General features: G+C 36.1%; 1 protein-coding gene across 4 annotated transcripts in view; it reads right to left on the bottom strand.

The window, feature by feature from the left end:
• Positions 1-12,500, bottom strand: part of LOC144970983 (tripartite motif-containing protein 2-like) — a 58,247-nt gene that overhangs the window by 42,826 nt on the left and 2,921 nt on the right. For 2 of the 4 annotated variants that reach the window (XM_078911229.1, XM_078911227.1), the window contains exon 2: positions 4,008-4,236. The gene's annotated coding sequence lies outside the window, so the exon portion shown is untranslated. Of the gene's footprint in view, positions 1-3,596; positions 3,859-4,007; positions 4,237-12,500 lie in introns of those variants that run through there. The other 2 variants (XM_078911230.1, XM_078911228.1) reach the window with 2 other exon arrangements.

Below are 12,500 nucleotides of genomic sequence, written 5' to 3'. Positions count from 1 at the left end.
ACAGGCAGACAGACAGTCAGGCAGACTGTGGCACCAGCACCAGTAACACACTACGGGACGATTCATTATCATAAATAAATACTATAGATACATACTCCTGTTCTTGGAATCGGGGGCTTGGAAAAGAAACATGAAGAGATAGATAAATATATAGATGATAGATAGATAGATAGATAGATAGATAGATAGATAGATAGATAGATAGATAGCTAGATAGACAGATAGATAGATAGATAGATAGATAGATAGATAGACAGACAGACAGATAGATAGATAGATAGATAGATAGATAGATAGATAGATAGATAGATAGATAGATAGATAGATAGATAGATAGATAGATAGATAGATAGATAGATAGATAGATAGATAGATAGATAGATAGATAGATAGATAGATAGATAGACTTAGCGTCAATATAAACTGGCCAGAGCTTAACCACCAATATCGTCGTAAAAACATGTCAAACTTTAAAATGCTGATTATTGTGTGAAAACCAAGGAAATTCTGAAAAAAAATGTCACAAAATCTGGGAAATTAACAAAGTTTTCGTACCTTTATTAAAGCTACAAAAGAGAGCAAAAACAAATCGATAACTCAAAATAAATGAAAAATAAACATTGCTTGCTTGGTTTTAAAGGCGTCGGATGCTACGTGCCTTCCACTGCGCACTGTGCATTCCTATTACGAGAAGAAGCAGGACGTAATGCGGCAAAACATAATGACAATATTCAAAAACAAATTTGAATCTGAAAAAAAAAAAACAATTTTCATTCATTTACAAATTGTATTTGAATCATGCCTAGACTGTCAGATGCTGTCAGAAGCCGAATGGTCGGGATGCATGTTGCTGGTATTCCATAAAGAGATATCGCAATGCAAAACCATTGTTCCAAATTTAGTGTCAATTATCATCATCATCAAGTGCCAGGCCTGTTGCAGACATCGGTAATCATGTCCCTCCAACCATATCTCTGTCCTCAGATCTTCTCAATAGCTCGATTCCTGTTCCTCCTCCACCAATCCATCCGTTCAGATTGTCAATGTAATCTATCCTCTGTCTCCCTCTTCTTTTCTTCCCAGCAACTTTACCCGTAAGTACAATATTTTCAATTATATAATAGGCAAATATGAAGATCAAGGTACTGTCCCCAACCGCCCAGGGATGAAAAGAATTACTTTTGTTGACGATTATAGAGAATGGGTCTAATAATATTATGACGACAGCCTTTAGCATCATTCATAGATACTGCGAATGACTTCCAGATATCAATAGCAACTGTAAGACCAATATTCGGAGAGGCAGGATTGAAATGCCGACAAACATGCATCAGAGTTCCGCCCAAGGAATACAATATAACTCCTTGTATATGAAATATATCGAACACATTAATTTATGAGATAAGTTAGGTCTGTGATTTTGCAAACGGAATGAAATCCAAACGGGTTTGGAACTTCGAGCGATTTTGATAGCCGAATATGTGGCTATTCCCCCGAACAGAAAAGAAGCACTGACATATTCAATGCATTCTTGTGTATTTGTGAATGTAGGAGCTAGCAGGGTAGGGCATAATCATTATTGAAAGACATTTTATAAAATTAGTATTGTTAGTGTTACATTGTTTTACTCAGTTACCAATGAAATTGCTATTTCTTACTGTATTAATGTAGCCAGAATTTTCAGTATATTCTTGTCCATTGTCTTCTTTAAATGGATTAAAATTTAATACAGAAATAAGTAAGAGGGGAAAAACTACACAAAGACAATAAGAAAAGTTACTCCTTCAAATTTGTGCATTCACGCTTACTTTTGCACTCCCTGAAATGTTGGATAGTTTTCAACCACACCGCTTTTAGGTAAACATGCATGTATCTTACTCAAATTCATTTATCATACCTGACCGGACATTTTCTTAACTTTCCAATGGTGTGTGAATTATGTCAGTGTAATGTGGTCAAAGGTATTAAAGATACGGGCCAGTTTAAATTGACGCTGAGTAGATAGATAGAGAAATAAACGAATGATCTTTAGATATTCTCCTATTTAAGACACACTAGAAGAATGATCAAATCAATAAAACAAATATGTATATTTATGTGATGTATTTCCAGAGATTTAACATGCTTAATACGCTTCATAAAGCTTCATTAATTCCCCCAGGATACCATATGGACCAGTGCAAATCGTCTATTAAGTGTAGTTGGACTCGTACAATGTATGACACAGCCGAATAAAAAGCACTCATTCACACCCAGGTCGAGTAGGTTAGTAAATGTAAAGTTCTTTTCCAAGGCATCAACCGAAGTGACAAATCTTTATATAATCATTGTTACCCATCCAGTCACTACACACTCTCAACGGTGTCCGTTCAATAAACGTTATGATAAGTTGATCAACTCAAAATGTATGATTAAAGTGTTGAATAAAATTTGAACTCAATATCTATTGTCTTAATAGACAATTTATTTTTCGCCTTCGTAAAAGAACTCCACTAAGTTTATTATTTGGACACAGAGGGATATTTTCTGCATTTGATATCTAATATAGTTCGCTCACTTATAGAATTCTCTCCCAATGTTAAGATGGGAAAATACTTCAAATACATTTTCAGCAATTGATCGTATTCAAAATAATGAGGGAACCACTAACTGGTATCGATTTAATGCAAGTACTTCTACTTCATTGTCATACAACCCACGTGCTACAAAGGGTGGCGTCTGTTTCGAAGGGTTTGACGAAACAAATTTGATTTTTCGATAGAATCATCACGATGTCTAATCAATCTCATAATATACGCGAAACCATGTCAATTGTAAACACTATGCACAATTTAGTGACGATTGGTCCAGTGGTTGATGAGCCTTAGTGTTGCAATTAATCCATTTAGCCAAACATATAATAAGATAGAACATGATAACTAGACTTACAGACCTATAGGCCAATATAGAGGCCAACATGCATACATACAAAACATGACACAAACAAATTATTAACTAGCCGGATATCAGACAGACATTCTGGCAAATAGATTATCATTATATCGATAAACATAGAGAGAGGAAGACAAGCAAACGAAATTATTTATTCGAGTCGTATAATTGGGTTTTAAATAAACAAACAAACCAAACAATAACATAGACGTGCAAAAGAAAAGAAAAACTGACAAGAAGACATGCACACAAACAAGTAAGCAGACAGGCTAAGCAACCGGCGAGCAGATTATAAGGGAATGATTGAGTAGGCGATAGGATGAATGTTTTAGTTATTTGCTTTGTCCAGGGGTCTCGATTGCTTTATTTTTAGAACACTTGCGTCACAAGTTAAGCTTTCGGTCTCAGGAAAAGTCCAGTTAGTTTATGACTCATCTATGCACCAAGCAGTGATTGAGTTGCTGGGATCTGGCGGGAAGTACTTTGCAATAGACTAACGTCCAATGAAACGGATAGCAAGTCATTGCTCATTGTCCACTTTAACGCACTGAAGGACTGTATATATTCTTTTCTATTACATAAATATAATCCACCAAAACATAATAGTGGCTAAGACATTTAAGAACGTTTGTTACACATTACGTAGATTTAGAAGATCAACATACCATTCTCACACAATGCAAATCCGTATAAGACTATAATATGTCGGTGACGAATAAGAATCAAATCCAAGCATTATTTCGTGACAATACGAAACAATAAGCAATCAGAGACAATCAAAATTCTCTGAATTATCAGCTCAAAAGTTTGAAATATCACTACCGTACCAGCATTGTGTGATAAATTATATGAATAGTAAATAGGAATGTTGTGATTCACACACCCGTTTAATAGTGTTCCACTTACTGGCGTTATGTAATAGAAAACAATGAGGACCGTTTTCATCAGAGTAAATGAGTGAGAGCGAGAGAGAGAGAGAAAGTGAGAGCTAGAGGGGTTTTAGAGGTAACGGCTAGACAATCGAGAAACAGAGAAACCAATAATAATTCACTCACACTCCCCCGTACTGTACTCACCTCTTGCGCGCTCCACTCCGTTCCGTGTGTGTGGGTTGTATCGAGAGTCCTTCCATCGTGTTTGGTTATATGGGAGTGAGGAACTGTTTTTAAAAATCGGATAGGCCTACAGGATGAAAAATCGATGAGTTTGAATACGAGTCTTACACATTCCTTCTAACCCGGTCAACACGACAGGTACCCCGGGCACGTCTGGAATCGGTTCTTGTCCTCAAAGTTGTCCATGAGACTAATCCATAAGAATCAGGGTAGCGGGTTGGTGGGAAAAAAGTAAGGGATGGGAAAGGGGTTGGGGGGGGGGGGGTGAGAGAAATGAGAGATGGAGAACACGTCAAGTGATAAGAGTAGAATATTAATAGGTTTATCATTCATAATGTATCTGTCGACATAATATTATTTAATAGTCTCTATAGGATAATGATAATCTCTTGCAATGGGTTAATGACTCTACTTAAATCTGAACGTGTGTGGCGGTGAATAGGAAGGATATATTATGGTCTAACAAATCACATGACAATATTGAAAATGAGATAGATAAATAGATAGGCAGATAGATAGATTGATAGATAGATAGATAGATAGATAGATAGATAGATAGATAGATAGATAGATAGATAGATAGATAGATAGATGGATAGATAGAAAGATAGATATGTGGAGATATATATATAAACTCACTCGTTGGTGCACATACGAAAAAGTGACGTCACAATACAAGTCCTACTGCCAGGCTATAAGTTAACGAAGCCTATGAGTCTACAAAGAATACGGTCAACACCCATTTTTTTAAATAACAGATTATATTTTGCTGTCTCTTCTCCACCAGATTGAAGTATAAATTGATAGTTATGTTCTATTTATATAATAATAGTAATATAATATCATTATATATTACTAGTGGAGAACCCTCAATAAAGGCTATTATGAACAGGCACTCGTCTATCTCAATCATTATACTACTGTATTGTGGACATTAACAGAGACGGAGACGAATATTTTGAGCCACCATTGATAAAATCGATCCCGTAATAAAGTCTGTAGGTGCGCGCAAATGAATGAATCTGGCAAAAAGGCGGCCAGATGACGATTCCCAAGGCCAAAGTCAAATTTATCCGATTATGATGCTCTAGCAGATATTCTTAATGGTCATTTGAGTCAACGGGTAATAGAATTACCCTTAATTTTTTCAGAAAAAGTTTTGCAAGCTACTTGCATGTCAATCTGTAAAAAAAAATAGTTTCATAATTTTTTAATTTGCCAGCAACATGCTTCAACAGTCGTGACGTCACTTCCCTCGTAACGACGCATAGTAACTTAGTAACTGGTTCTAAACTATTGGACAATGGCGGAAATCCTTATGAAATACTTCTCCGACGAGCATAAAAGTGTATCCAAAGGAGTAAAACATAAATCTGATCATGTTTTGACTTTTATACATCCTGATCACATGACATGTGAAAAATTTCTAGCCAGCATGAAGAATAAAAAGTACCGATTTTCTTTGTTTAGAACAAGCTGCTCGTTGCTGGGGGGACGTGGGATCAGACTATTGAATGCAATTCTGTGCTCATTGGCAAACATATAACATGGGCTGTACGGAACAATGTTAACCCCCAACCCTATTTTTTTTAAACTATATATTTTTCACAAAGAAACTTTTTGCTACCATTCAGGCTAATCTTATAGCAAATCCCATGCACTCAAAAAGTATCTGGCAAGGTAGGTGCGAATCGCCCTGTAGTTGACAAAATTCGTCGTGTAACAGTTTAAAAGCAGGTATTCGAAAGAAAAAAAAGTCAATTCGTTCCGCATGTAGTATAATATCTGTTTCTCGTTAAGCGAATCGCTCACGGCTTCTGTCCGCTAAATAAGCGTAACCAAAGCAAAACAACTAAAGAATGAGTGAAGATGACGTCATTCGGTTCTCTGTTATTGTTTATTTATACAGTCAGTTGAGTGATAGTCTCAATAAAATCCCTCTCAAAGATAATAAACGTTTAAGGTTACACAAAGTTTGATGTGTTCATGTTGGTATGTATCATTTGGAGGGTAGAACATGTGAGTATTTGACCTAAACGCATAAAATCAATAATTCACCTTTGAGGTTTGTTATTTGTTGGTGAGAATTAAGGAGAGGTAATCATTTCTTTGATTGGTCAAAAAACAATAACAAGAAGAGCGGTGACGTCGAGTTCATTCATTCTAAACAAATATGTCATACTTCACTAATAACCTTCAACACTTGATGCAACAGTTTATTCAGACTAACACAGAAACCAACTTTATTCAAGTGAATGATATGTGAATAACAATAATTCAGATTGCGTGTCATTAAAAATTCGAACACGAATACTATAAAATGTGTTACTCACTCTGTCTCTCTCTCCCCAGCAATACTACACACTTTATCAGATAGAAGCAAATAATCAAACAAAGGGAGTGTTATAATATAAACGCGTGACTGTGAATGATCTGACAGCTGTAAAAATGAAGCGACACGGAGCGTCTTATGTATATGATTTATGTATATATGTATATATATATATATATATATATATATATATATATATATATATATATATATATATATATATATATATATATATATATATATATATACATTGAAAATATTGAATTTATATATATTCACACACACACACACACACACACATATATATATGTGTGTGTGTCTGTATGTATGTGTGCGTGTGTGTGTGTGTTTGTGTGTGTGTGTGTGTGTGATTCATGAAATCATTGCCACGAATTATGCCCCCCCCCCCATTCCTCTCTCTCTCTCTCTCTCTCTCTCTCTCTCTCTCTCTCTCTCGATATATATATATATATATATATATATATATATATATATATATATATATATATATATATATATATATATAGATCAATTTATAGATCTATTGAACTTATCTATCTCCTTATCTACCTACCTATCTTTTCTATCTTGTTCTGCCTACCTATCTTTGAATGTCTATCTACTCCCGTCTGACTACCTTAAGGTCTATTTATCTATTTACATGCCTTTTAACTAATTGATCTATCACTATAGTCAATGGCAATGATATAATCAGAAGATTTATCTTATGGCTGTCAAACCGGTATTCAAATTGAGAAGGTCCTCTTTGTTATTGCCAAGAGGATGCGTTTGCTGGCGTTGAATCATAAACGCCATATTTACATTTCTTGTTTCTGAAGATTCGAGACTCTCTCCTTTCCAGCCATTTTCAGAATTTTCCCCAAACTTCACACCCACCCAACACAAAAACAGAAATTTCTTACTCAAACGAAAAGCAACAAGCACATTCTATACATGATATTGTTCGACAATATGAGTTCTATTACAGAATGTCAAGTTTTTATAGTTACAGCAAAAATAAATTAAATCTGGATGAGAAAAGTGACGGTTGCATTGTAACAAATGTGACGATTTTCCAATAGGTGGCAAGGACAGGGTTAAGAGACGAGTTATTTTCATTCTTCTCTATAAAGCATAATATGAATTTATTGTGGTTACTATTTATGACCCTCCGTCTCAAAACGCTATTATGTCGTGATAAATTGGGGCCCCGAAAAGTGAATTTAGAGATAAAATGATGAGAACTAGGACTTTAGAATTGTTCGCAATGCAAGGAATAGTAAAAGTACTCCAGCTCAACGAAGAGAAATTGGCCCCAAGTTTCATATTTGAGGCTATGAATTCAATTTCCAACTTCTAGTTCATCGAGACATATCACCGTTTTGAGATGATCAGTCACACTTGTGACTATAGATCCAATCCTGAGCATTTATTGAATTTGAAAAAAATCCCCAAAAAACAAATACACCCTCCATGAGGAATCTTTAGCCGTGCGTCTGGATTTAAAGCCCCATAACAGATATGACATGATAGGATATAATAAAGCGATGTTTTATTGGCTGGAGAAGGGTTTTGAGCCCGAAACGTTCCGCGGGTGTCTCCCTCTACCCTCTCCCTCTCTCTCTGTCTCTCTCTCTCTCCCTCTCTCTCTCTCTCTCTCTCTCTCCCCTTTAAAGCTGTTATATTAATTTTTGTTCATTACTTTGTGCAAACCTTTAACTTGAAACGTGTCACGCTCAGGTTTACGTATATTTGAAAAGTATGAGATCAAAGTTTGGCATCGTCCTAACTCACATACGTGACCCTCCGTCTCAAAGCGGTATCATTTCGGAATGAGTTAGGTATCTATTGAAAAGTGAATGTATAGCTACACATATGAAACTTGGAGATGATTCCTATTCATTATAACGGGGAATAAAGAATATTTCTTAGATTGCAACAAACTCAAAGTACCCATTTTTCATGCTTATAGCTTTATTTTAATCCCATTTAGAGGTCCGATTCTTCCGGACATCCTACCGTTTCGAGGCGTTAGGTCATATTATTTGAAAAGAAAATTTTCTGGCCAAAATGTAAAACGACATTTTGTGAATACACAGCAGATTTTGGACAAACATGTGATAATACCATCTTGTCTACATGACTCACAAAGGTATTAAGACTTCGATCAATTGTTAGGCGTTAAGAAGATCAGAACCCCGCTGAAAAATCAATGCAGCTGTTGTGGATATTTCTTTCGATCCAATCTGTTACTTTTGGAGATATGAAGCATCTTGTTTCATTTATTGTTCATTTTTAGATGTTTTATCAACGGCTGTGGCAACACTGTGAAACCATTTCAGCGCTTAATGTTTTATATATTATGATATGATCGAACTTTGACCTATGAAAAGAAATGGGAGATATAGGTAACAAGACGATGGATGGTAAGTTCGAACTAGTAGAAGAATATTGGAGGAGGAGGAGGAGGAGGAGGAGGAGGAGGAGGAGGAGGAGAAGGAGGAGGAGGAAGAGGAGGAAGAGGAGGGGGAGGCGGTGGTGGTGGAGGAGGAGGAGGAGAAGGGGGAGAAAGGAAGGAAAGAAGGAAGGAAAATGAGCTAGAGGAGAAGGTGGAGAATGGGAAGGAGAAGGATTGGTAGAGCAGAGGGAGTAAGCACATCGCCGATTTGTATATATTCCGGTAGCAAGCCAGAAAATGAACGAGAGCATGACATAATCTTATTGTAATGGAGCTTAGCTCCAAACAATGTAGCTCTTTTGATTTAAAAAACTAAGAATCCAAGAGCAGTCAAATTTGGATTGTTGATTGGGAACGACAAATCGCTGGAAATCGTAGCTATGTGATTAAATTCGTGTTAGGTTTCTTCACAATTTGAATAAAAATACTAAATTATTAAAGAAAAATGACGAATATTTGATAACGCTATTAAAAAAAACGACAACTTCCTCCACTTCCGGCCATTTCAAAACAGAACGCGTAGGAGGCCAAAGACATTATTTTTACGAAGTCAAGATTCCAAACTGATAGATAGAATGCGCTTGGCCAAGGAGTTCACAACATTGCCATCCGGAAGTATAACGGACCAACACACAAACTCTGTGTAACCATGAACGTTTATAGTCAGGTTAATACAGTTTAGTGAGAACAACTCACAAACGCGGATGGCAAAAACAATAACAAAGGCCTGAGTGACGTCATCTTCGAACTATCTATAGATTCCAGGTCACTCTTTTAGATCAAGAATCAATCCTTACATATTCTCTTGTCACGTTGTTACGAATTCAATATGTGAAAATTTATGTATGAGACAATTGTATTATTATTATTATTATTATTATTATTATTATTATTATTATTATTATTATTATTATTATTATTATTATTATTATTATTATTATTATTATTATTATTATTATTATTATTATTATTATTATTATTATTATATGATTATTATTGCAGTCATATTTTCACACTCAACAAACCCTTTACACCTACCGGACACATACACACACACACACACACACACACACACACACACACACACACACATATACACAAATGACCACCCGATGGTTCAAAGTTCACAACTAACTGACTCAGTCGGTAAAACAAAATTAACAATCAAATTAAATATGATCTGCTTATATTGGATATTTACATTACAGTACTCATGAAACCGTCAAAACAACCATGAAAATAACAACCCGGCCTATGTGGAATGAAATATGAGATTCTTGCCTGTCTTTCATTAGAACGTGTCATCGGTATTTTCATGGAAAATGATATGGAAATGTGAGCAGTATACTGACAAAACACTTTGTTTTTCATTTTTGGCCGAAAAAAATATAATTCTTCTCAAAATATAAATCGTTAACGAAAATTATCCCCAGCTTGTCAAAAAGTCTCAAACTTTGGAGTTCTTTAAAATGTCAAGTTTGGGGTTGTTTTACGAGTCGGAGGTCATTGTAATCGATTGATATTTGCGATTAAAGTTTTCTGGCCAAATTTTAAAAAATGTTTTGTCAGTGTACGATATACATATATATCTAATATTATATTAACGACGTTAATCCATGCAAGTATATAGAAGCAAATGGGAAAATTCTAGATATTCATATGATAGCTGTTGTGAATGAAAGTTTTGTATTCAAGTATCGAGACTTGTATCGTCCATCTAATAGTAGTATCGTTCACAACCAGCATCTGTTCCTGTGTCTACCTTGTTTGAAGTCATTCTGTATCCAACCGTCCTCTTGTACACGTGTATCTTATGTTAATGTTGTTTAATAAACGTTCTTTACTGTAGCAATTTGGTTTGTTGATTCTTGGAAATATATATCTAATTGATTACTTATCTAAGAATACAACGATAGCCTCACCTCCTCGTACCGGATACAAAAAAGAAGCAAATTTATTTTAGCATAATTCTGACTTATGGTATTAATAATAGGCTAAATTAAACAGCGTCTACAATCCGCACAAGATGTGACATGCATAATGCTGTACAATCTTGTAAGCAGTTACACCCAGCCATAGTGAAAAGTACCAATTAACCAAGTTGCTGCCGTACCCTGGAAAAAGCCGCAGTTTAAAAAAAAAATTGGCCAGAAAACTGGTCCTTCAAATATCGATCGATTTAAAAGACCCTTGGCAAAAACTCGCAAACCTGGGACGAGATGAGGGTCATTTAAATCGACGGACATTTGAAGGACAACCTTTTTGGCGACAATTTTGTATACGTGTTGTTCCAACGTACGGCAAAAACTGGTTAAAAAGTGTTGGTACATGGAAAGGTCAAGGGAGAAGAAAAAAGACAAAACAGAATGTGGCAGGAATGGACAGGTCTGACGTCATACAGGTTGATAGAGAAGGCCAATGACCGCGATGAGTGGCACCATGTTATTGTGAACCCCGCAGAGTTTCCTCAACGACCATCCGGTCATAGGAATGAGTGAGTGAGTGCGTGAGTAGATGAAAGGGCACATAATAAGTTATAGGTAGATACTTGCAGGTTTTATTAAATGATTCTGTCTTTTTTTTTTTAAGAGAGAGGGCGGGGCGAGGGGGGGGGGGAAGAAATAGAAAAGTGCGCTATGTAAATGAGCGATAAATCTAATTTAGATTCATTGTTCGGTACCTCAATCAGTTGACCACTCAACCAGATCCTAAAAAATAACCTGGTTTGACCACTTTATGTTGCTTTACACGGCATCGGATGGGTATTTTTTATCAGGGCAACCTAATTGTCCTTACATCTGTAATTGGGGTAGTTGAATCTAATATTATCTGATCTTTCGGAATGCGCTCTCTGATATTCTTATCTCATAGAGAGGGCAGCATTTGGACGTCACTTCGCGCTTCTGAAACCGGAATATACTCCATCTTTATTGGTCTAGTGCGCCTATGAAGAATTTATATTTTTAACGATACCCCATATTATCACCCAGTTCCAGTTCGTTTAATGTCAATATCCCTTCGGCCTTCGGGAATTGCGGATGGCCAAAATGTTCCCTGCCAATCTAGATTTTGATATTGATTATGGAGAGCGAGAGAGAGAGAGAGAGAGAGAGAGAGAGAGAGAGAGAGAGAGAGAGAGAGAGAGAGAGAGATTATGTATTAGGCATCAGGTGAGGGTTGAGGCTACTTATAATAGCAGGCCAGCTCTTCAATTCATGAAATATGCATGGTGTTCTTTGCTGAGTACAGTTTCTCTCTGATTTGAGGTCCACAAATTATTGGGCCTTCCTAATTCGCTGCGGCCAGAATCATAGCCTTCGCAATATCCTTCAACTGTCATGTCGTCACTTCCCTCGTAATGACGCATAGTAACTTAGTAACTGGCTCTAAACTATCGGTACAATGGCGGACGCCCTTATGAAATATTTCTCCAACGAGCATAAAAGTGTATCCATAGGAGACAAACATTATAAATCTGATCATGTTTTGACTTTTATACATTCTGATCACATGAAATGTGAAAAAGTTCTAGCCAGCATGAAGAATAAAAAGTGCCGATTTTCTTTGTTTAGAACCACGCTCTCGTTGTTGGGCGGGCGTGACATCAGACCATTGAATCCAATTCGCTGCGGCCAGAATCATAGCCTTTGCAATTTCATAACCT

This window comes from Berghia stephanieae, chromosome 4, assembly GCF_034508935.2.
Source record: "Berghia stephanieae isolate SIO BIC M18660-M18661 chromosome 4, UCSD_Bste_1.3, whole genome shotgun sequence".
NCBI lineage: Eukaryota > Metazoa > Mollusca > Gastropoda > Nudibranchia > Aeolidiidae > Berghia > Berghia stephanieae.
This window is presented reverse-complemented; position numbering and strand designations above follow the sequence as displayed.